This window comes from Dasypus novemcinctus, chromosome 30 (genome assembly GCF_030445035.2).
Source record: "Dasypus novemcinctus isolate mDasNov1 chromosome 30, mDasNov1.1.hap2, whole genome shotgun sequence".
Lineage (NCBI taxonomy): Eukaryota > Metazoa > Chordata > Mammalia > Cingulata > Dasypodidae > Dasypus > Dasypus novemcinctus.
The window spans coordinates 43,179,444-43,205,244 of record NC_080702.1 but is presented as its reverse complement, the minus strand read 5'-3'; the positions used below and the strand labels follow the sequence as shown (position 1 = coordinate 43,205,244).

Genomic DNA, 25,801 nt, shown 5'->3' with positions numbered 1-25,801 from the left:
CTCCTTCCACTTCCTTTCCCTACTTTTCTCTCTTTGGAACACTTAAAATGCATATATTTCTGTGTTTCATGTTGCCATTTAAATCCCTAAGCCATTTGTGGATTTTTTTCTGTCTTTTTATCTATCTGTTCTACTGTCTGTTTGATTTCAGATGTGCTGTCTTTGAAGTCACTAAGTCTTCCCTCTGCCTGATCAAATCTGCTGTTATGTGCTTCAAGTGTATTTCTGATTTCTTTCACTGTGCCATTCATCACCATCATATCGGTTATCTTTCTATGAATGTTTAGAATTTCTTCATTATATTCTCCCAGTGTCTTCTTAATATCCTTTTTCTCTTCCTACTTCATTAAGTTGATTCATGATATTTGTTTTGACATCCCTGATTAGTTCCACATTCTGCATCTCCTTCTGTTTTCCAATTTATTCATTAGATGGGGCCATATCCTCCTGTTTCTTAGTATGGCTTATAATTTTTTCATGGTGTCTAAGTATCCATTTAACTTGATGTGCTTATTTGGTTGGTTAGCTTCTCTTTCTGCTCTAGGGTTTTCTTTATTTATTTTGTATGTGGTAAGATTTCTTTTGGACATTTGATTCCTCTTGTTTTATATCCTTAACATTGTCTTGCCCCCTTGAAAAACAAATTTTCAGACCAGAGAAAAGGAAAGAGATAAGAAGAGAAAAAAACAATAGTAATAATAAAAATTTTAAAAAGTATAAGAGGAAATATACAAGAGCAAGGAGAATAATTACATGAGTAAAAGATAAAAAATGTACAAAGGAAGAAGAATAAAAAAGGTGGAATAGAAATAATGAAATAAGGAACAAAATAGAGAAAAAAGTATGAATTAAAAGGCTGGAATGATTGATGAGAAGAGAGGAAAGAAAAAGAAAAAATAAGGATAGAAAAGCCAATCAAAGAGGGGTCAAATGAAAGAAAAACAACAGAAAACAGAAGATAGAAAAATGAAGGGAAAAAAAGAAATAAAGTAGGTAGAAAAAATAAGTAAAAGAAAAAGAAAGGAAAGAAAGTGGAAGGCTAATAAACAAGAAACACAATAACAACATAGAATAAAAACAACAAAAATAAAACAACCCATGAAAAACAGCTTTCACTCTTAAGTCCCTAAGGAGCATGTGTGCAGCATGTCCTCTGCAGGTGATGTATCGTGTTTTAGTGAATAAAATAAAGAAAAAAAAAAAAGGAACCAATAAAAATAAAAGAATAAAAAATAACAGAGCCAAGAAAACCCCAAACTAGGAAAAAACCTACCTATGTATTCCCTGTCACTGGGTACAAGCTGGGTGCCCAGAAATCCAGTGGATCACTCTATGGATTACTTCTCAAAGGAGACCCAGGAACCAAACCAGGGACCTTGTATAGGCAAGGCAGGAGTTCCTCTACCAAGCTACATTGACTCTACAGCTTAAGCTGGCTTTTAGAAAGCTTATTTGGCTATATCTGTCCCGTTTCCCTCAGGTGGTTTAAGCTTCTAACTATTTGCCAAGCCAGCCTGTTTGGGCGCCTGTCTCCCCACTTCTCTACCTTAGTTCCTCTTTCTCCCAGGTCAGCTGTGTGTGATGCCTGCCTGATCAGATCTCCCCTTCCTTCTCCCTGCAGACCTCAGTGCCTGTCAATCAGGGACTCTCTGAGATTCAAAGGGGCTCAGCTGGCCAAACTCACCAAAAAGAAACCACTCTCCACTCTCTGCCAGACCCCTCTTTTCCCCAGGAATGCTCCGTCACTCCGTTGTTTGCAGTTAATCAGGGGCTTTACCCAGGCTATTTGCTTTGAGGGTTGGGTACATGTGCCATTTCCAGCCACATGGATGAGTAATTCATGGTTTTCCTTTGACTTCTTTCTCTTTCTAGTTCCATCCTGTATGATGCATAGCACTTTCTCATTCTATATATCTCCAAAGCAGCTCACTCAGATAGGTTTTTGCTCATTCTCCATTCATTTTAGTGAGAGAGTTGGACTCTGCCTACTTACTTTGACACCATTTTCCTAAAACTCCCTAAGCTATGATTTAGTCAAAGACATTTAATCTGAATCTAATACAATCATAGGGTATCATGCCCAGAGGAACAGATCAGTTTACAATCAAATATCATTTTTTTGGAATTCATAAATAATATCAAACTGCTACATCCTTCTAATGAGAGATTTTAAAACAAAATCTTTGTTTTTATTTATTTATTTCTAATGTTACACTAAAAAATATGAGGTCCCCATATACACCCCCCCCCTTACCCCACTCCTCCCACAACAACATCCTCCTCCATCATCATGGGACATTCATTGCACTTGGTGAATACATCTCTGAGCACTGCTGCACCACATGGTCAATGGTCTACATTATAGTTTACACTCTCCCCCAGTCCACCCAGTGGGCCATGGGAGGACACACAATATCCAGCATCCATCTCTGCAGTACCACCCAGGACAAATCTAAGCCCTGAAAACACCCCCATATCACACCTCCTCTTCCTACTCCACACCCTCAGCAGCCGGACATAACCATCCCAGGGTCCACAGAATGGAGGAAAGGAGTATGGACTGGAGTGGACTTACTGATATTCTATTCTGTAACTAATGTGATTGGTGATGGAAGTAAATGCAGTACTGAGAGATTTTATTCCACTTTTTCACCTATTTCTAAGACTGATGCTCCCAAAGATTTAACATTTCTCGGTCAGGAAGCAGACTTCCAAAATGGGAGTTTTAAAGCAGAAAGTATCCGGTTTCTTTTGAGATTTAACTATTATCATCATAAGACTTAATTACCACCAAAGCTGTGACCTGAGCTATTTAACTGTTATCATCATAAAGCTTAGTTATCCCCGAAGCTGTGACTTGAGCTATTTCCCTTATTTCTGTAAGCTCTTACTCCCTCATCTGTAAGTATGGAAAATGATACTAATCAGATAAAAGAGTTATTGCAAGAATTCAATGGGAGAATGTTTATGAAATGTTTAAACAGTGTTTTCATATAGGGAGAATCATGGTTCTTATTATTCAATTGAGTTCAACTACTTTTGCACTGGAAAACCATTTTATTAATTTAATATGTTTGTATTTCTCTGGTGCAGACACCACTTCATATTTAACTATCCACTCATCCTACTTACTCCATTCAAGAAATATACACTGAGCATAAATCCCTTCTCAAGGACTGTACTAGGCATTGTGCTTGCAAAGATTGATAGATACAGGATGAAATTCAATTAGATACAGTGTGAAATTGTTATGGCTGGCAAAATTTGGTAAGTTTGACATTATTGAGAAGAACGTCAATGAGACAAAACCTTGTTTCTTTGATTTCATTTACAAAACCCTACAAAACATCTCTGTAAATGAATTTTCAAGGGAGCATTTTGAAAGTACGCATAGTTATGCTCACATCTGATGGTATATATTAAATGTGTGAGACAAGCTCCATTTTAAACAAAATCCAAATCTTAGTATAGATAACTGAGAATATGTCAGTTTCAATTAAACAAACTTAAAATGACCACTTAGGAAGTAAAAAAAGAGACTGAAGGTAAAAATTTATAAACCATAGAAAGAAACCAGGGAAATACCCAAGGAATGCATTGCTTAAAATACATAAAATAGAGATGAAGTAAAAAAGGTTGATTTCTGGTCCTCAGTATTTTTAGAGAATTTTCAACATTTTTTTCTTTTTCCATATATATACTATTTAGGGAACTTTTGAGCTTAGAATCATGCATAATGTGTAGAATTCTCACACATCACCTCACCACCACCAACTTCAATTTTTGCAAAACATTTGTTATAGATTGTGAAAGAACATCATCAAAATATTCTTACTAACTGTGGTCTACAGCTTAAATTTGGAATTTTTCCCCTACACATCCCTTATATTAAAGTCCTTAATATTGATATAGAACCTTCTTTGATATTGATGCAAGAATATTACAATATTACTGTTAACTACGGTACATAAGTTTCATTAATTCTATTTTCCCCATGCATTACCCACACTTTTACCAGCTTGTAATAGTGACATATATTTGTTCTAGTTCGTAGAAGAACATTCTTGTATTTGTACTATTAACCACAATCCTCCTCCTCCACTGGATTCACTATATTATATAGTCCCTAGATTATTATTCTCTAGCTCTTTTTCAATTGACATTTACATTCCCTAGATTATCCTTTTTAGTCACAATCACACTTACAAGCCACCTGTGTAAGTTATACTCACTATAATGTGTTATCATGAACTCTATTCATTTCCACACTTTTACAACCAAGCAATTTAAAGATTTTACATATATTAAACATCAGTACACCTTCTCAGTTATCCTCCTATCTCTTAGTAACCTATACTCTGGATTTTAACTCTAGGTTTTCTTCATATTTAGTTCATCTTAGTGAGACCATGCATTATTTGTCCTTTTGGGTCTGGCTTACTTCACTCAGCATAATGTCCTTAAGGTTCATCTGTCTTGTCATAATGTGTCCCAATTTCATTTTGTCTTATAGCAGCATAGTATTCCACTGTATACATAAACTACATTTTGCTTATCCATTCATTGGTTGATGGACACTAGAGTTGTTTCCATTCTGGCAATGGTGAATAACTTCGCTATAGACCACAGAGAGGTTCAACAATTGCAGGGGAGGAACACTGGTGTCAGGTGTTATTGACAGGGCCACATGGTTGGCAGGGATTTCTCCAGGGCATGTATATAAGGTGCATAAAAATGTTCGGATATGTGTTGAGTATTTTCATAGCAGTTACAGTTACAGATGACAACTGAGGGAGTGCTGAGTTCCTACCCAGGGGAGCTCTGTCACATTCCGCAATGGAATAGCAACAATCACTCAAGTGCAAGGGCAAAACCCAGTGAAGAATGATGGTCCAATGATGAGCCCTTGATACTGATGACTATGCTTATGAGCCTGTGTGTCTGAAATTTGAACTGGGCTTAGAGCTGCAGGGTGCCTAAGAGTTACCTTCTGAGAGCCTCCACGTTGCTCAAATGTGGCCACTCTCTAAGCCAAACTCAGAATGGAAATGCATTGTCTTTCCCCTACCATGAGACATGTCTCCCAGGGATGAGCCTCCCTGGAGCTGAGGAATTACTACCAATCACTAACTGGTGATGCAATTAGAAAGAAACTTTGAATAAAAGGGCCAATCCAGACCAGCAGAATATCTCAACTTACATGTAGGATCATGTGTAAAAAACTGCTTTTTGACCTTGAATAAAAGGGGGAAATGGCAAACACAAATGAGTATATGGCTAAGAGTCTTCAATTAGAGTTGGGAGGTCATCAGAGGGGTCACACTTATGCATGCCTCAGCAGGACCCCAGAGACAGCCAAATAGATAACAACCCCAGACACTGGTTCTCCTGAGGGCTATAGAGACCCACAGGTTCTATGGTAATGGCAAATGGCTCTGGAGTTGAGTACCTTGTCAGTAGGCCCTACTTTGGAATTTGTGTTCCTGAGTGTGATGGAGTTGGACTCAGATGTGACCTTTCTACATATGCCTCTTCTGTCACTTTTACAGAACCTGTGATTGGCACTAGGGTTGGTGTATACTCAGGAGACTTGAATCTATGGACTGTCCATATGCCAGCTGGACCTTGAGCCTCAGCAGAGTTGCAACTCCTACTCTCTGATTCATTGTACTTACCCAGGTCAGCTAACAGGGAGGTGAAGATGGTCAACCACCACACCAGGGAACCAAGAGTGCCTACAACTGAAGCAGGAGAATTGCATCCATCATCCATGTGGAATCTCAGTCCCCTCTCAATATAGAGGTGGAATGTACATCACCATCCCAGGGTCCACAGGATGGAGGAAGAAAATATGTATTAGGGTGGACTTACTGATATTCTACTATAAAACTATTGTGACTAGTAACGGAAGAAATTGTAGCATTGATATGGAGAATGTGGCCACTGTAGTTAGTTGCTGAGGGCAGGAAGAGGGAAGCAGAGAGGTGATGTGGGGGTATTTTTGGGACTTGTAGTTGTCTTAAATGATACTGCAGGGACATATGCTGGACATTATATATCCTGCCATAAGCCACTGAATGGAATGGGGGAGAGTGTAAACTAGAATGTAAACTAAAATCCCTGCGGTGCAGCAGTGCTCCAAAATGTATTCACCAAATGAATGTGCCACACTGATGAAAGAGGTTGTTTTTATTTTTATTTATTTATTTATTTATTTATTTTTAGATTTTTATTTTATTTTATTATTTAAATCCCCCCCGCCCTGGTTGTCTGTTCTTGGTGTCTATTTGCTGCGTCTTTTTTCTTTGTCCGCTTCCGTTGTTGTCAGCGGCACGGGAAGTGTGGGCGGCGCCATTCCTGGGCAGGCTGCTCTTTCTTTTCACGCTGGGCGGCTTTCCTCACGGGCACACTCCTTGTGCGTGGGGCTCCCCCACGCGGGGGACACCCTTGCGTGGCACGGCACTCCTTGCGCACATCAGCACTGCGCATGGCCAGCTCCACATGGGTCAGGGAGGCCCAGGGTTTGAACCGCGGACCTCCCATATGGTAGACGGACGCCCTAACCACTGGGCCAAAGTCCGTTTCCCTGTTTTTATTTTTTAATGGTCTATGAGGGGTGAGATGATATCTCATTTTAGTTTTGATTTGCATTTCCTTAATAGTTAGTGATATTGAACATTTTTTCATGTACTTTTTTCACCATTTGTATTTCCTCTTTGGTAAAGTGTCTACTTAAGTCTTTGGCCCATTTTTGGGCAGTGGATGTAGCTCACTGATTGAGTGTCTCCTTCCCATGAACAAGGTTCTGGGTTCAATCTCTGGAACCTCCTAAAAAATTGAAAAATGGAACGAATTTTGGGAATGGATGTGGCACAAGCAGTTGAGTGCTTGCTTCCCACATGGGAGGCTCTGGATTTGGTTCCCAGTGCCTCCTAAAAGCACACATATACACAAACAACAAGCAAAGAAATGTAAAACATCCAACTCAGGGGATCTAATGTGGCTCAGTAGTTGACTGCCGACTTCCCACATGCCAGATCCCCGGTTCGATCCCCGGCCCTGGTATCTCAAAAAAAAAAAGTCATTTGTCCATTTTTAAATTGGATTGCTTGCCCTTCTTTCATTCAGTTTTATGATCTCTTTACGTAGCATGGAAATAAAACCCTTATTGGATATGTGGTTTCCAGATATTTTCTCTCATTGAGTAGACTGCCTTTTTATCTTCTTGACAAGGTCCTTTGAGTCACAAAAGTGTTTACATTTGAGGTGGCTGCATTTGTCCATTTTTCTTTTTTTTTTTTCTTTAAAGATTTATTTATTTATTTAATTCCCACCCCCCGCCCCGGTTGTCTGTTCTCTGTGTCTATTTGCTGCGTCTTGTTTCTTTGTCCACTTCTGTTGTTGTCAGTGGCACAGGAAGTGTGGGCAGGCTGCACTTTCTTTCGCACTGGGCAGCTCTCCTTACGGGGCGCACTCCTTGCACGTGGGGCTCCCCTACGCGGGGGACACCCCTGTGTGGCAGGGCACTCCTTGCGCGCATCTGCACTGCGCATGGGCCAGCTCCACATGGGTCAAGGAGGCCCGGGGTTTGAACCGCGGACCTCCCATGTGGTAGACGGACGCCCTAACCACTGGGCCAAATCCGTTTCCCTCCATTTTTCTTTCATTGTTTGTGCTTTAGATCTTGTTCCTCAGTATTGAGTCCTGCTACTCATGACAGTTCTCCATGGCTCCATCACTGAAATGCGGCTGCCCAGCCAAGGAGCCTCCCCAGTGCCCGCTTCATGTCCTTGTTCCTCAGGCTGCAGATGAAAGGGTTCAGCATGGGGATGACCAAAGCATATATCACTGAAGCCACCAGACTTTTCCGAGAGGATGGCATGATTGCAGAACTCAAGTAGACCCCAAAGCCTGTGCCATAGAACAAAGAAACAACTAACAGGTGAGACCCACAGGTGGAAAAGCTTTATACTTTTCTTGGGCTGATGAAATTCTCAGAATGGAGGAGACAATCTGGAAATAGGAGAAGAGGACCCCAATGAGAGAAGGAACCCTGCAAACAATAGCTATAAAACATACAAATATGCATTAATGAGCTTGTCAGAACAGGCAAGCTTCAGAACTTCTAGAAGGTCACAGTGAAAGTGTGGGATGTCTATGTTTGTACAAAAGGAGAGTCTCAAGATGGTCAGTGTCACTGAGACAGTGAGACACCAGGACCCCAGAATCAGCAGGACACAAAACCGGGGGTTCATGATGACTGTGTAGTAGAGGGGGTGACAGATGGCCACAAAGCGGTCATAGGCCATCACAGCCAGGAGGAAACTGTCCAGGCATCGAAATATAAAGGAAAAAACATTTGGGTGAGGCAGCATGCATGGCTGATAACTTTGCTCTGTATCTGGATGCCCGGTAGCATTTTTGGGATGGTGGTGGTGGTGAGCCGAAGTCAGCCAGGGACAGGCTGGAGAGGAAGAAGTACATGGGCAAGTGGAGGTGGGAGTCTGAGATGATGGCCAAGAAGAAGCAGGTTCCCAGTGCAGGTGACCAGCTACATGGACAGGAACAGTCCAAAGAGGAGAGGCTGCAGTTCCTTCTCCCCTACAAATCCCAGGAGGAGAAAGTTTACAACTCCTGTTTGGTTTCCTGTTTCCATGGGATGGCTGGGTTTGCCCTGATAAGAGGAAAGATGGAACCAATCATTTCAAGCAGGCATTTTCCAGCATGACAGCAGTATTCTAAACCCAGTATCTCCCAATGACAGGTGATATATGACTGATAGGGAGCTGTACAGAACATATGTCCAGGGTGCATGGTAATGTTTGGATATACTCATAGTGGCAACAATTAAAAACCACAGTAGGAGGGGTACTGGGTTCCTGGCCAGTGGTGCTCTGTCGTGGTCCCTAGGGGAGCAGCGACAGTCTCCCAGGTACAGTGGTGGGGACCGGGAGGGAGTGAGGGTTCAACAGTGAGCCCCAGATGCTAATGACTATGCTTGTGAGCTGATAAACCCAAAATAAGAACAAGGCCTAGAGCAACTTTGTGCCTGGGAATTTCCTTCTGTCAGCCTTCATGTTACTCAAATGTGGCCAGTCTCGAAGCCAAACTCAGCATGTAAATGCAATGCCTTCCCCCCAGCGCGGGACATGACACCCGGGGATGAGCCTCCCTGGCAACGAGGGACCACTATCAACTACCAACTGATGATGCAACTGGAAAATGACCTTATACGGAAGGTTCAATGCGGATCAGCAGAATATCCATGTCTACATAAAATACCATGACTTTAAAATGCTGTTTGACCTAAAGTAAGGGGGAAATGGAAAGGAGAAATGAGTTTATATGGCTACGAGTTTCTAAAAAAGAGTCTGGAGGCTGGCAGAAGGTTTGCCCTCAAGCACAACTGAGCAGAGTCAGAGAGACAGATAAAGCAGATACAACCCCCAGATATTGGTTCCTTTGAGGGCTAAAGAGACCCATGGGAGTTATGGTCATGGCCGATGGGGTTAACTACCAGGGCAGATGGCCCCTCTTTGGAAATGGTGTTTATGTGTGATGAATCTGGACTCAGATGGGATCTCCCTTCATAAGACTTTCATGCTAATGTGCTGGAGGTGCAGTTAATGTTGGGGTTTAAGATATATTTAGGGGATTTGAATCTCTGGACTGACAATGTGATAGCCAGATCCTGAGCCTCAACAGACTCCAGCACCTACAATCTGATTTATTGGACTTACCACACTCAGCTAAGATGGAGTTGAAGAAGGACAACCACCACACCATGGAGCCTAGAGTGATTACAACTGAAAATGGGAGGATTGCATCCAGCATCCAGGTGGAATCTGAGCCTCCTCTTGACATAGAGGTGCAATGGACACAACCAATCCAATGTCCACATAGAAGAGGTGGCATTGGATTGGGAAAAGTGGACATAATGGACAAAGGGTATGGGGAAAGGCAGGAAGAGATGAGAGATGGAGGTGTTTTCGGGACATGGAGCTGCCCTGGATGGTGCTTCAGAGGTAATCACCGGACATTGTAAATCCTCACAGGGCCCACTTGATGGAATAGAGGAGAGTATGGGCCATGATGTGAACCAATGTATATGAGGTGCAGAGGTGCCCAAAGATGTACTTACCAAATCCAATGGATGTGTCATGATGATGGGAACGAGTGTTGTTGGGGGGGGGGAGAGGGGGGGTGGGGGGGTGGGGTTGAATGGGACCTCACATATATATTTTTAATGTAATATTATTACAAAGTCAATAAAAAATAAAAAAATTAAAAAAAAAATATAAAGGATTCCCATATGTCCCACTCCCCACACCTCCTACTTTTTCCAACATTAAAAACTTCTTTCATTAAAAAAAAAAAAAAAAAAAAAAAACCCAGTATCTCAAGATGCCATATATTTTTTCTAACAATTGTTTCTCCTTGATGACAACTATTGGATTACTTTTGCTACCTTTAATCCATTGCTCTAAAGTTTACTTAGCACCCCAAGACAATCACCCCTTTCCACAATAAAATGTGACTGCTATTGGTCTTACAGTTCAATTCTGTGGGATTGGGAATTCCCCAACTCAAGGGCAGATCTTTTAGTTATTTGAAATGTCCTTTCTTTGTTCTACCTTTGAGTCATTTGTACAATACTACATTCTCTGTGGACTTTGCCAAACCTATGACTAAAAATTAAAATGCATTGTGATGACGAATCATTGTTTACACTTCATTTATATGAGAGTTTTTCCAAAATAAATTAAACAGAATTGGAGACTAAATAAAGACTGTCCTCTTTTCACATAAGAAAATCTCGTGAACATTTTCCAATATAATCCAAGGCTCATCAAATTAAAAATATACTATTCTATGGAAATGGCATATTGTATTCATGTATCACCTGTTTTTAGACATTTCCTCAAAGTTTCTTAATAAAACCTAAGGGTTTGTTTAATTTTAAATAAAAAATTTTTATGTCTGCAGTTATAGGTTTACAGAAAAATCATGCAGAATGTATAGAATTCCCATATACCCTCTCCTTGTATGTGCTGTTTTCTCTATTTTGCATTAGGATATTTTCTCTTTGATCTATCTATAATACTCTTGCACTCAGTAATTACATTTCCATTGTTTCTTTGATCACTTTCTTAAAAATGACCATCTGTTTCATGGTTTTTATGTTTTTACAGTGAACAAGCTGTCAAATCTTTTGGTCCTTATTTTTAATTATGTATTTTCACAATGTATTTAAATGTTGAATTGAGAAAGTTACCTAGGATTCTATCATAACTTCATTTCGGATGCTGGCTTATTCTGCTAGATGAATTCAGAATCATCTAGCTACATGCAAGGAAAGTTTCAGTGGAACTTTAATAAGGATTCCATTAAAGATGTAAATTAATTTATAAAGAGTTGACATTTTAAGTTCACATTCCTATTCCAGTAACAGTAAAAATTTTTTTCTCTAGATATTTAAATACCATTTTGGTAAGTATTCTTACAATGTTGTTTATGAATATCATGCCCATTTCTTGCTAATAGGATTTTAGGTTTACTGTCATTAAAGATGAGATTCCTCATTCCATTATGTCCATGATATTGCAATTACATTAGAAAATCTTTATTTATTTTTTTGGTATTATCATGTCATGTTAGCTTTCTGGATTTTCTTACTACTTAAACAATTTTTCTCAAATCCATCTACTTTCTCCAAATAATTTATAAATAACATGTTTTCCACATAATTCATAACAGTTATTCTCTTTATATCTTATTCCATTTGTTTGAAATCCCAGAGAACTTCAAAAAAATGGAAACTGTGAAAATGATACTTTCTTTTTATGATTTTCAAGGGTATAACTCTAGGATTTTAAATATAATTTGGTGTTCACCTGATTTGGGATATATTATTTTCTGCCATGTTAACGAATATTTTTAATCCCTAGTTATCTTAGAGAAGTTGTTTTAAAGTTCTGAAAAAGTGTTCAATGACTTATTAACTATTTAGAAAAACATTCAACGTATCTCTATATTCCCAAATAATTTTCAAACGAATGTGAAAGAAGAGAAGATACTAGCTGTTAGAAGAAAATATAGATGAATATATAGATACATAAATTTCTGCATAGATATGATCTTAAAAAGAAATAGTTCTTTCTGAATATAAAGTCTTATGTAGAAATCAGAGGGGAAAGGTGAAAGGTTGGGCCATATATTGAAAAACTCAATGCAAAAATAAGCCATGCAGTAAAATTAGTTACAAAACTTAATCCCCTAAAATATTCTAACTATTGAAAGCAGAAAGGTTATTTCTTTTGTGAGCAAAAACAGCATCGGATATTAGCAAATCACTAAAGAGATGTACATGAGGGTATAAATGTTTGAAAAAATTTTCATCAGACTATTATTGCATGAAAATGAAATAAAACCAAGATGTCATCTTCACTGAAGGATTTAAAAGGTCCTTTTAAAATAACAGTAATGCAAAATTCTATCACGTGGGAGAAACTAACAGTCATATACTGCTACAAATACATGATTGGTCTGTTACTTTGGGATGGAGAATTTAAATTAGGACAAGATCTTTTATAGGGAACATATATTTGCCAAAATCTAAGGTAAAAAAATCTGCAGCAGGCTATGATGGACAACCACCATACCAAGGAACTAAGAGTCTACAAGTGCAAGCAAGAGAGTCTCATTCATTGGTCCTATGTAATTGACGCTCCCTCTCAATTACAGGTGGAGTGGACATCACCATCCCAGAATCCTCAGGATTGGGGAATGAACTATGGACTAAGGTAGACTTACTGGTATTTTACTATAGACTCATTGTGATTCTAGCAATGGAAGAAATATAATTGATGTGGAGGAAGTGGCCACTGGGTGTTCTGAGTGAAGGAGAGGGAAAAGCACGTGTAATATGGGGTCATTTTTGGGACTAGGGAATTGTCCTGAGTGGCATTGTAGTGACAGATGCCAGCCATTATATATCTTGTCATAACTTGAAAAAGAGTGTGGGAGAGAGTGTAAACTACAATGTAAACTATAATCCATGGTTCCTGGCAATGCTCCAAAATGCATTCAGCAATTGCAATGAATGTACCATACTACTGAGGGATAATTGTTAATGTTGGAAAATGGGAGATGTAGGGAGCAGAGCATATGGGAATCTTCTATATATATATATTTATATCACTATCGCTTTATTTTAAAACTTTCTTTTATTTTTTTGTCTACATTTTTTAATGTTACATTAAAAAATATGAGGTCCCCATATGACCTCCCCCCCACTCCTCCCCCCATAACAACAACCTCCTCCATCATCATGAGACATTCATTGCATTTGGTGAATACATCTCTGAGCACAACTGCACCTCATGGTCAATGGTCCACATCATAGCCCGCACTCTTTATAAAAGCCATCAGACTTCTGGTACTTTGCATCAGCACACCTTTGGCCCATTAATACACCCACCATCTACAGTCTGATGAGTGAAGATGTAAAGGTGCTCTGAAGAAATTTGTTCTAGGGTAGCCATACTCAGGTCTTTTTCTTTGGGCTGTAATAATTGCCTGTGATTATTCCTCAGGGTTTTAAAGTGTAACTCTATGGAAATTCCATGGAAACAGTACATACCTTAGACAGAAATGAACTTAAATATGATGAACAAACCAGCCAATCATACATTGTAATACTAAAGTAAAGAACTACTTTGGACAATTTATATATACTCAATAAGTAAGAAATCTTGGCATTGATATTTTTAGGGATTTTGCCGTTGGTGCAGGACTGGATGGTATGCTGTATAATATTTTACTGGGACATGAATAAGCCCCTTTCTGTTCCTCTAAACAAAATATCTGTCCCCTTTCTACATTTTGTCATATATTGTACTATTCCCGAAGGGTATCCGGAATGAAAGAAAGAGAAAAGGGAGAAGGAAACAAGGAGAAAGAACGAGAGAGCTGGGATCAGGGGGTCTGCGAGTAATGACTCCTCAGACAACTCTACTGATTACAAGGGCCTCTTTATATACCACAGTGTACGTGTCTACAAGCAGGACCACTACAGCCTACGTGCCAATAAGCACAGACCTAGCACAAACATAGCGTACCTTACGTTAAGGAGCAACACGTATTAACTATCAGCATTACCTATAGTCTAAGGAATTTTAGAAAAGAATCTTATCTCAAGGTACAAAGTCTAAGTGTTCTATTCATTACAAAAGGTATGAGCTCATCTTTTTTTTCAGCCTTTAACAGCTTCAGCCCATTTGCCGGGAACTCCCAATCTCTGCATTCCTTAGGTTGCAAGCGTAGTCATGGAGACAGCACGAGCGTGGAGACAGTACGTGTCTCCTTGAGAGGCCACTGTGCCTCAGTTTCCAACATTGTACAGACCATGTGAGTGAATATTTCTTTACTCTATTACCTACTTTTTGTCATTTATGTTCAAAACCATATTCGATACTCATGACCAAAGGATGAACCATGAAGAAACTTGAAATTCTGTGAAATAATTCCTCTTAGAATGGACGGTTCTAAGTAAGGTCACAGTGTATTGCTGCATAAAATTTCATGTCCATCCAAAATCTCCTGCTAAAGTAGAAAGTACTCTAAAAGGTAGTCACGTTTAAGCATTAGCTATCCAAAATGTCATTGAATAACAGAATGATCATGAATGCTGTCCTCCAATATCAGAAAGAAGACTTAAAGTAAGAAGCACTTGAGAGTTTTTAATGCCCAATTCTGTTCTCAATGATTATTGCATCTGTTAACTATGGCTGCATATAAACAATCCCCCCAAAAGATTTAGATAATGCTTTTAATATCATGGCTGAGTCTGTGGTGTTGGGTTGTGCTGATCTCTGCAGAGCTCTTCAAGGGTCTGTAGTGAGCCAGCAAGATCTGCTTCTTCTAGCTGGACTTTCTTTTTTTCTGGACAAGGCTAGTCCAGGGTGCCCTTGGCTGAGACAACTGGCATTTCTTCCACATGTTTTTCTCTCTTTTACCCACTCCAAAGAGATCATAGCCTGATCTTGGGAATTGGTGGAGGGAAATTCCTGCAGAGCAGTTTTTGAGGTTCCCTCCATGAAATCATAATGTGTTGCTTTATTCACGTCACATTTGATTACGGAAATTTGTATTAACACGAATCTCATTGATTAGTCATCTCAAATCCTGGGTCTCATCTGGGTCTCTCTTTGCACGCATCAGCACTGCGCGTGGACCAGCTCCACATGGGTCAAGGAGGTCCGGGGTTTGAACTACGGACCTCCCATGTGGTAGGCAGATGCCCTATCCATTGGGCCAAGTCCACTTCCTATATTTTTTTGAAATGGTTTTTAATGTAATGTATTTTTTCCCTCTTTTTTTATAACTTTCTTTTGATTTAATAACTAATGAAAAAGTGTAAAAAATAAAATAAAATAATACCTATTTAAAAAAGTATAATGTAAACTGTAAAAAAAAAGAATGTGAAGAAGCAATAAAATTTATTCCTTTATTATGTCTCAACAACAATGACAACAGCAACAACAACAACAACAACAATTCAATTCTAGAAGGAAAAAGGGAACCAGTGTTTGAACTACATCAAAAACTCACCAGGGTACTCTAAATTAGATTTCTTTTTTTTTTCTCTCCCCACCCCCCATAGTTGTCTGTTCTTTGTGTCTATTTGCTGCATCTTCTTCTTTGTCCAATTCTGTTGTTGTCAGTGGCACGGGAATCTGTGTTTCTTTTTGTTGCTATTGTTGCGTCATTCTTGCTGCGTCAGCTCTCCGTGTGTGCAGCACCACTCCTGGCCCGGCTGGACTTTCTTTCACGCTGGGCAGCTCTCCTTATGGGGCGCACTCCTTGTGCATGGGGCTCCCCTATGTGTAGACACCCGTGCGTGGCAGGGCACTCCTTGCGTGCATCAGCACTGCGCATGGGCCAGCTGCACACGGGTCAAGGAGGCCCGGGGTTTGAACTGTGGACCTCGTGTGTGGTAGACGGACGCCCTAACCCCTGGGCCAAGTCTGCTTCCCTAACTTAGATTTCAAGTCTTGTCATCTGTGGATTGATGCTTTAATCTTTGTGCCTGATGTAGCTGAAACTCCATGCTTTTCAGTGCTCTGAACCTTACCACTGGCATTTCTGTTTCCCTTGAACATCTTGAGTCATACAGGCTCCCTTCCTCACCAGCTGGGAACTCCAGTAATGGAGTGTCCATCTTTATTTTGTCCTCAAGAGTCAGCATCTCCATTCTCTCCTACCACAAACACCCATTCAGAGAAGACATAAGCCATGATGTTGGCAGGAACATTATTGGTGAGAGCTCCTATGTGGAAACCAATGACCATGGTTGATCTATACCCACATTCAAAATTATTGATAAAAGCAGGTAAATAATCTGGCAAAAAATATTTAAATTATAATTGATTTATGTAAATTACACAAATAATCAAAATTAACCCATAAGTCAGAGTTAGGAGAGTGGCTTTGCAAAAATGGGGAATGAATCTAAAAAAGACAAAATGTGGGAAAGTCTAAGGTTGGGATATTCATTTTGTAAAACTTCAGAAAGTTGAATATTTATAACGTAAGTTCTGTCTGAGTAATAATTTTGCTTAAAAGTAATTTTTGATGTGAGGTGAAGTAATGAGATACCCTTCAGATGATTTAGTAATTATAAAGAAATTTTGCTTAGATAGCCTTAAATATTTAGAAGGAAATATGTAGAAAGAGCAGATATTTTGTTTAAAGAAATAGAGTCAAAATTTTGTCAGAAGAGGCAAACCTTACAACCCAGTTATGTACACTAATGAATATAATCCATTGCATATGAACACCTAGGGTTCTTACTTCAGTGAACAGCTGCTAATTACCAACACAGTTTGTTCACTGGTCATTAGAGTTTCTGAGGAAAGGAGGAGGAAGAACAGGTGGAAGATGGGGCATTTGGTGGACATTGGAATTGTTCTGCTTGATACTGCAATGACAGATACAGGACATGATAAATTTTGTCAAAACCTATCAAGTTGTGTGGTGAAAAGTATAAACCACAATGTAAACTGTAGACCATTGTTAGTAGGAATTCTTCAATATATGTTTATCCACTGTAAAAAATTATACCCCGAGGCGGGGCAAGATGGTGGCTGAGTGAGCTTACCTGATAATATCTCCTGCGGAGAGGCGGCTGGGCAGCGTTGGAGGCTCTTCGGGACCAGGCTGTTTCAGGATTTTTGCAGGTCAGGAGGTGTCTGGACATTGATTTGGTGGGAAAGTAACAGAGAAAATACGTCTATGAAATATACACAGAGGTCCCGGCTGTGCACAGAAAGCTCCCTCCTTGGGTGGGCGGTTTTTTTTTTTTTTGGAGGCTCTGCAGTACTGGGGAATTCATAAGCCCTGGGCGGCCTGTTGGGGGGTTAATAGGACAGGAGGCGCTTGCAGACCGATTTGGGGAGACAAATGGGAGTTTTGTGGCAAAGCGGGGGGAATTTTTGATTGCAGACACAAACAATAGCGCTTCTGCCCAGAGCCACGGTCCCCCCCAGGCCCGGCTGCTGATCTACAGTGGACTTAAAGTGATAGCAACAAAGAGACGCCACCAGGGTCTGACAGGGTGGGAGACGTTTGGAAGCCGATTAGGGGAATATTTTGCAAAGCATGGGAATTTCGGGTTTGAACTCTGTTGTTAGCATTTCTGGCTGGAGCCCCACCCCCAGGCCTGGCTATTGATCTGTGTCATGAAATTGGCTGCAGCCTAGAGGCGCCCCCAGGTGGCTGTTCCGGGGGATCACAGGGTGGGAGGGGTCCTGAAGTCAATTGGTGATACAGCCACAGAACAGACCCCAGCGAGTGTGTGAATTGTAGGGTACAGAACACAGGATAGAGCTTGTGGAAGTGACCTCACCCATAGGGCTGGCACCCAGCTGTGGGGATCCCTGAAGGCTGTGATGCACTGTGGTACACCCAGGCTTCCTGTTGACCGGACCTGAGGTTGCCAGGTCTGAGTCCCCTAAACCCTGGTGGCCTACAACCCCAGAGACTCACACCTCTTGAGTCTTCAATATCTCAGACTTTCCATCCCTGAATCCATCACACCCTGAGGTCCATCTGAGGTCCTTGAATGTCCCAGCCCTCAACGTTTGCGATTTTTCTTTTTTGTTTTTATTTTGATTCTATTTTATTTTATTTTTTTAATGTTCTGATTGCTAACATTGCATTTTCCCCTAGTCTTTTCTCCCAGCATATCCCCCAAAGTCTTTTTTTTTTCAGTTATTTAGGGTTTTTTTTTTTTTAATTGGTATTGTGGCTGTGGTGGTTGGTGTATATCTTTTTTCTCTTTTCCCTATCTGTTCCCCGCCCTTTACCCACCCCCTTTTTCTTTCTTCCTTTCTTCTCTTTTTTTTTCTCTCTCTCTTGTCCCCCATCTTCTTCTTATTCTATTTTATCTTAACTATACAATAGGTGCTGCAGGAAACACCTCACATTTGCTGGGTTTCCTCATCCTCCACTGCCTCATTCCTGTGTGAATAGATTTTGGCTATCTACACTATCCCCTTTCCCCTACATCTTGATATCCTCCATCATCTACTGTCTCTCCTTTATTCCACCTCCCTTTCTTTGATGCACAAAGTGTCTAACTCTTAATTTCTAATACCTTTGTTTTGTTTTGTCTGTTATCCACGCTTGAAACTATTACCTTTCTTTTCTCTTTCCCTCTCTCACGAAAACAATAGCTTTTTAGTTCATACCATATTCCTCCCATATTCAGTCGTCTACCTCATTATAGATACTCTACCTACTGCTATAACTCTACACAATTTACATGAATCTAACCTCCATCCTCCCAGATCTCATATTGTTGCTTTGTTAACATATATCACCAATACTCCTTTACACTTTTTCCTTGCTTACACAATTGCCTTTCCCCGACACTAATACTTCCCTTTAAAGTGAACTCAACCAGCAATAAGAAATTAGAATAAGAAGAACAAAGTGACAAAGAGAAGATATAACACTTACGCAAAAACAACAGCTAATTAATCTCCAAGACTAGACAAAGAAGCTAAGGAACTGATTAAACCCGTCAAGAAAAAATGATGATGAGACAGCAACAAAAATCTACAAACCAAACCAGTAATCAGGAAAACATGGCTGAATTCAATCAACAAACTAAAAATCAGGAAGGGGAGCAGAACTTCGCACAAGCAATGAAAGATCTCAGAACATTTATCACCGACAAATTTGATGAAGTAAAGGAAGAGGTTAACAACATGAAGACAACACTTGGAGGGGAAATTGCAGACATATGCAAAAAGATAGCAGATATGATGGAAATGAACACCACAGTTCAAGAAATCAAAAATACATTTGCAGCAAATATCAGCAGACTAGAAGAGGCAGAGCAGAGAATTAGTGATGTGGAAGACAGTACATCGGAAATCAAACAGATAGTAGAAGTGGTTGATAAAAAGATAGAAAAAATCCAGCTGAGACTTAGGGACTTGAATGATAATGCAAAACACTCAAACATACATATTATAGGCATTCCAGAAGGAGAGGAGAAGGGAAAGGGGTCAGAAGGAGTGTTGCAGGAAATAATGGCTGAAAACTTCCCAAATCTACTGAAAGAGACAGATGTACATATCCAAGAGGCACAGTGCACTCTACTGGTCATAAACCCCAACAGGCCCACCCCAAGACATATACTTGTCAAATTATCCAATGCTCAAGACAAAGAGAAAACTCTAAAAGCAGCAAGAGAAAAGAAAACCATCACATACAAGGGAAGCTCCATAAGATTAAGTGCTGATTTCTCATCTGAAGCCATGGAGGCAAGAAGGCAGTGGTATGATATAGTCAAGGTACTAAAGGAAAAAAATTTCCCACCAAGAATACTCTATCCAGCTAAACTAGCATTCAAAAATGATGGAGAGTTCAAAATATTTGCAGATAAACAGAAACTGAAAGAGTATACCAACAAGAAACCTCCCCTTCAAGAAATTCTAAAGGCAGTTCTGCAGGAAGAAAGGAAAAAACAGGACAAGCAGAGTTGGAGGAGAGTGTAAGAGCAACATAAAAGACAAAAATAGAAGAAAAAAAATACAAACAAAATATGACAAACACAAATCCAATCAAAATATAGCTAACACAAATAATTCCTTGAAAGTAGTAACACTGTCAACGGATTAAACTCACCTATCAAAAGATTCAGACTGGGACATTGGATAAGGAAATATGACCCATCTATATGCTGTCTACAAGAGACACATCTTAGACCCAGAGACTCATGGAGGTTGAAAGTGAATGGCTGGAAAACAATCATACAAGCAAACAATAACCAAAAAAAGGCAGGAGTAGCTATATTAATATCAGACAAAATAGACTTTAAATGCGAAACAATTGTGAGAGACAAAGAAGGATACTACATTTTAGTGAAAGGGACAATCTGTCAAGAAGATCGAATAATCATAAATATTTATGCTCCTCACAAGGGCACCTCTAAATACGTGAGGCAAACGCTGGAAAAACTAAGGGAAAAAATAGATGCATCTACGATTATAGTGGGGGATTTTAATACACCACTATCAACTCTGGACAGAACATCTCAAAAGAGAATCACTAAAGAAACAAATCATTTGAACAGTATATTAGAGGAGCTGGATCTAATAGACATATATAGATCATTACACCCAAACACTGCAAGATATACATTTTTCTCAAGTGCATATGGTTCATTCTCCAAGATAGACCATATGCTAGGCCACAAAGAAAGGCTTTATGAATTCAGAAAGATTGAAATCATACAAAATAATATCTCTGACCACAGTGGAGTGAAGCTGGAAATTTGCAATGGACAGAGGCCCAGATTTCACATCATGATTTGGAAAAACAGTGGGTTAAAGAGGAAATCTGAAAAGAAATCAATGACTACCTTGAAACAAATGATAATGATAACACAACATACCAAAATTTATGGGATGCGGCAAAAGCAGTACTGAGAAGGAAATTTATAGCCATAAATTCATATATCAAAAAAGAAGAAAGAGCAAAAATTGAAGAACTAACAGCACATTTGAAGGAATAAAACAACAACAACAAAGTAACCCAACAGGAAGAAGAAGGAAGGAAATAACAAAGATAAGAGCAGAACTGAATGAAATAGAAAATAAGAAAGCACTTGAAAAGATAGACAAGACCAAGAGCTGGTTTTTTGAGAAGATCAACAAAATTGACAAACCTTTAGTGAGACTAACAAAGAAAAAGAGAGAGAGGATGCAAATACACAAAATAAGAAATGAGAAAGGCGATATCACCACTGACCCCACAGAAATAAAGACTACCATAAGAGGATACTTTGAAAAACTATATTCCAACAAAAATGACAATTTAGAGGAAATGGACAAATTCCTAGAAACACATAAGCAGCCTATATTGATGAAAGAAGAAATTGATGATCTCAACAAACTGATCACAAGTAAAGAGATAGAATCAGTCATTAAAAATCTCCCAACTAAGAAGAGCCCAGGGCCAGACAGCTTCACAGGTGAATTCTACAAAACATTCCGGAAAGAACTAACACCAATCCTGCTGAAACTATTCCAAAAAATCGAAACAGAGGAACATTGCCAATCTCCTTCTATGATGCCAACATTACCCAAATACCAAAGCCAAACAGAGACACCACAAGAAAGGAAAATTACAGACCAATTTCTCTAATGAACCTAGATGCAAAAATACTTAACAAAATACTTGCTAATCGTATTCAACAACACATTAAACGAATTATACACCACGACCAAGTGGGATTTATTCCAGGTATGCAAGGATGTTTCAACATAAGAAAATCAATCAGTGTAATACACCATATAAACAGATTGAAGGAAAAAAATCACATGATTATATGTATAGATGAAGAAAAAGCATTTGACAAAATACAGCACCCTTTCTTGATAAAAGCACTCCAAAAGATCGGAATACAAGGAAATTTTTTGAACATGATAAAGAGTATATATGAAAAACCTACAGCCAACATTGTTTACATTGGAGAAATCCTAAAATCCTTCCCACTAAACTCAGGAACAAGACAAGGATGTCCATTGTCTCCGCTCCTATTTAACATTGTCTTAGAAGTACTTGCTCGAGCACTGAGGCAAGAACCAGATATAAAAGGCATTCAAATTGGAAAGGAAGAAGTCAAAATTTCATTATTTGCAGATGACATGATCCTATACATAGAAAACCCTGAGAGATCTACAGCAAAGCTTCTAGAACACATAAATGAGTTTAGTAAAGTCTCAGGTTATAAGATCAATGTGCAAAAATCAGTAGCATTTCTGTACACGAATAATGAGCAAGATCAGGAGGAAATCAAGAAACAAATACCATTCACAATAGTAAATAAAAAAATCAAATATTTAGGAATAAATTTAACTAAAGAGGTAAAAAACTTATACACCGAGAACTATACAAGACTGTTCAAGGAAATCAAAGAAGACCTAAATAAATGGAAGAATATTCCTCGTTCATGGATAGGAAGACTGAATATTATTAAGATGTCTATCCTACCAAAACTGATCTACACATTCAATGCAATCCCAATAAAAATCAACAAAGCCTTCTTTAAGGAACTAGGAAACCTAACTATGAAATTTATTTGGAAAGGAAAGAGGCCCTGAATAGCCAAAGACATATTGAAAAAGAAAAACAAAATTGGAGGAATCACACTACCAGACTTGAAAACATACTACAAAGCTACAGTAGTGAAAACAGCATGGTATTGACATAAGGAGAGACACACAGACCAATGGAATCGAATTGAAAGTTCTGATAGAACCTCATATATATAGCCATATAATATTCGATAAAGCCACCCAACCCTCTCAACTGGGAGAGAATGGCCTATTTAACAAATGGTGCCTGGAGAACTGGATCGACATATGTAGAAGAATGAAAGAGGATTACCATCTCACACCCTTATACAAAGATCAACTCAAGATGGATCAAAGACCTAAATATAAGAGCCAAGACCATAAAGATCTTGGAAAGCAGTGTAGGGAAACATCTACAGGACCTTGTAATAGGAAATGGCTTCATGAATATCACACCGAAAGCACGGGCAGCAAAAGCCTTCTGTACCTCAGAGGAGTTTGTCAAGAAAGTAAAAAGGGAACCCACACAATGGGAGAAAATATTTGGCAACCATATATCTGATAAGAGACTTATAACTTGCATATATAAAGAACTCCTATATCTTGAAAATAAAAAGATAAACAACCCATTTAAAAAATTGGAAAAAGATTTAAACAGACACTTCTCCAAAGAAGAAATACAAATGGCTAAAAAGCATATGAAAAAATGCTCCAAATCTCTAGCTATCAGGGAAATGCAAATCAAAACTACAATGAGATACCATCTTACTCCCATAAGATTGGCAGCTATGAAAAAAAAACAGAAGAATACAAATGCTGGAGAGGATGTGAAGAAAGGGGAACACTCATCCACTGCTGGTGGGAATGCAGAAGGATCCAACCATTCTGGAGGACAGTTTGGCGGTTTCTCAAAACTAACCATAGATTTGCCAGATGACCCAGCAATACCACTGCTGGGTATATACCCAACAGACCTGAAAACAAGGACACAAACCAATATATGTACACCAATGTTCATAGCAGCATTGTTCATTATCGCCAAAAGTTGGAATCAACCCAAATGCCCATCAACAGACGAGTGGATCAATAAAATGTGGTATATACACACAATGGAATACTACTCCGCTGTAAGAACAAATACACTACAAACACACGTGATAACATGGATGAATCTTGAGAATCTTATGTTGAGTGAAGCAACCCAGGCATTGAAGGAAAAATACTACATGACCTCAATTATATGAAATAAGCAAGCTGCCTCAGAGAGCTAGAGACTGGAAGATAGGCTTACAGGAAATCAGGGGGTGGAGGAAGGATGTTAGCTGACGTCTGCAGGGGTGGAATCTATGATGAGCTGGTAGTAAGTATGAGCACAAAGAAGAGATAAAATGGGGGCAAGGGGTTGCCTTTGGGTGAGGCTTTGGGTGCTTGAGGGGGGCTGGGGATGGGCGGATGGGTAATATTGCCCACAAAATTGGGGGGAGGGAGGGGCAATATACGAACATAGGAGAGTGTCAGGTTTGGTTGAGAGTAAAATGCTGAGAAAATCGTATCAAAATATAATTAGGAGGGTTACCTGTTTAGGATGCTCGGAGGGGATGGTCTGATGTGGGACTGACTCCTGGGGAATATCTGAATGCTCATTTTGCCAGGGTAGGTTGTACCATTGTGTAGAGACCCAAGTAGTGAGAGTTGGGGTGGACCCACATCCTGGGGAGGACTAATGCCATCAAATAGAGAGAACTGTATCTATTGAGAGAAAGGGTGACTTCCAGGGCATTAGGGCAGTTGAGCAAGTCAGTCCCTGAACATTGTTGCAAGTATCTCTGGACATGGCTCCTCGGGAAATGGAGATTGGCTGTCACTGTGGTCCCCAAGGGGAGGGGAAAATGGATGTTGAATGTATGGAACCAAGGTAAATGGGGGGGGGCAAGAGAGGAGTTTCGCGAGAGTACACGAGAATGAATATAAAACATGTAATATTACACCAAAAACATATAGGGGATGACAGACTAATAATGTAATCCATAATGTAAAACAGAGGATAACTAAAAAATTTAGAAAACTGTATATCCTAAAGTATGGACCACATTGTAAGCACAGAGGTCACCTTGTTTGAAAGCTATTGTTTTGGAGTCTGTGCATCAGTTTCAGTAAATATGATATGAATAAGTTAAAAGATTATCGCTGTGGAAGGGAAAAGGTTTTATGGTGGATGTGTGGGAGTACTGTATATTGTATATATGAATTACTGTGATCTAAGACTTTTGTGAAGAGAAGCTCAATAATTAGGAAAAAAGAAAAGAAAAAGAAAGGATGTAGAAATTTTTCCAAATCAATATGTACTCTAGATCTAAACTTTAAACTCATCACTATATTCCATTTTACTAGTAAGGGAACCTGACATTATATTGGGATTCACTTTACAGGAAGTTTTGGATCACAGAGTGGTTCAACAGTGGTGGCAGAGGAATACTGGTATGTGATGTTATTGACCGGCTATATATGATTGACAGGGAATTATACAGGGCATACGTCCAGGGTGCATGGTAATGTTTGGATATACTCATAGTGGAAACAATTAAAAACAACAGCTGGGTGGGGGGTATTGGGTTACTGGCCTGGAGTGCTCTGTCGTAGTCCCTAGGAGAGCAGTGGCAGTCCCCCAGGTGCAACAGTAAGAACCAGGAAGGAATGAGGGTCCAACAGTGGGCTCCTGATACTAATGACTATGCTTGTGAGCCTATACACCTGCAATAAGAGCAAGGCCTAGAGCAGCATTGTGCCTGGGAGTTTCCTCCTGACAGCCTTCATGTTACTCAAATGTGGCTAGTCTCAAAGCCAAACTCAGCATGTAGATGCAGTGCATTCCCCCCAGCATGGGACATGACACCCAGGGATGAGCCTCCCTGGCACCGAGGGATCACTACCAAATACCAGCTGAAGATGCAACTAGAAAATGACCTTGGATTAAAGGTTCAATGCAGATCAGCAGAATATCCCTGTCTACATATAATATCATGACTTTAAAATGCTGTTTGACCTAATGTAAGGGGGAAATGGAAAGGAGAAATGAGTTTATATTGCTACGAGTCTCTAAAAAAGAGTCTGGAGGTTGTCAGAAGGATTGCCCTTATGCACACCTGAGC

The 25,801-nt window shown here is 39.5% G+C and overlaps 1 pseudogene; it reads right to left on the bottom strand.

Annotated features, from left to right (window-relative positions):
* Nucleotides 1–7,735: 7,735 nt before the first annotated feature.
* On the bottom strand, nt 7,736–8,484 carry LOC101416422 (olfactory receptor 7C1-like; annotated as a pseudogene).
* Between the last annotated feature and the right edge of the window lie 17,317 nt (nt 8,485–25,801).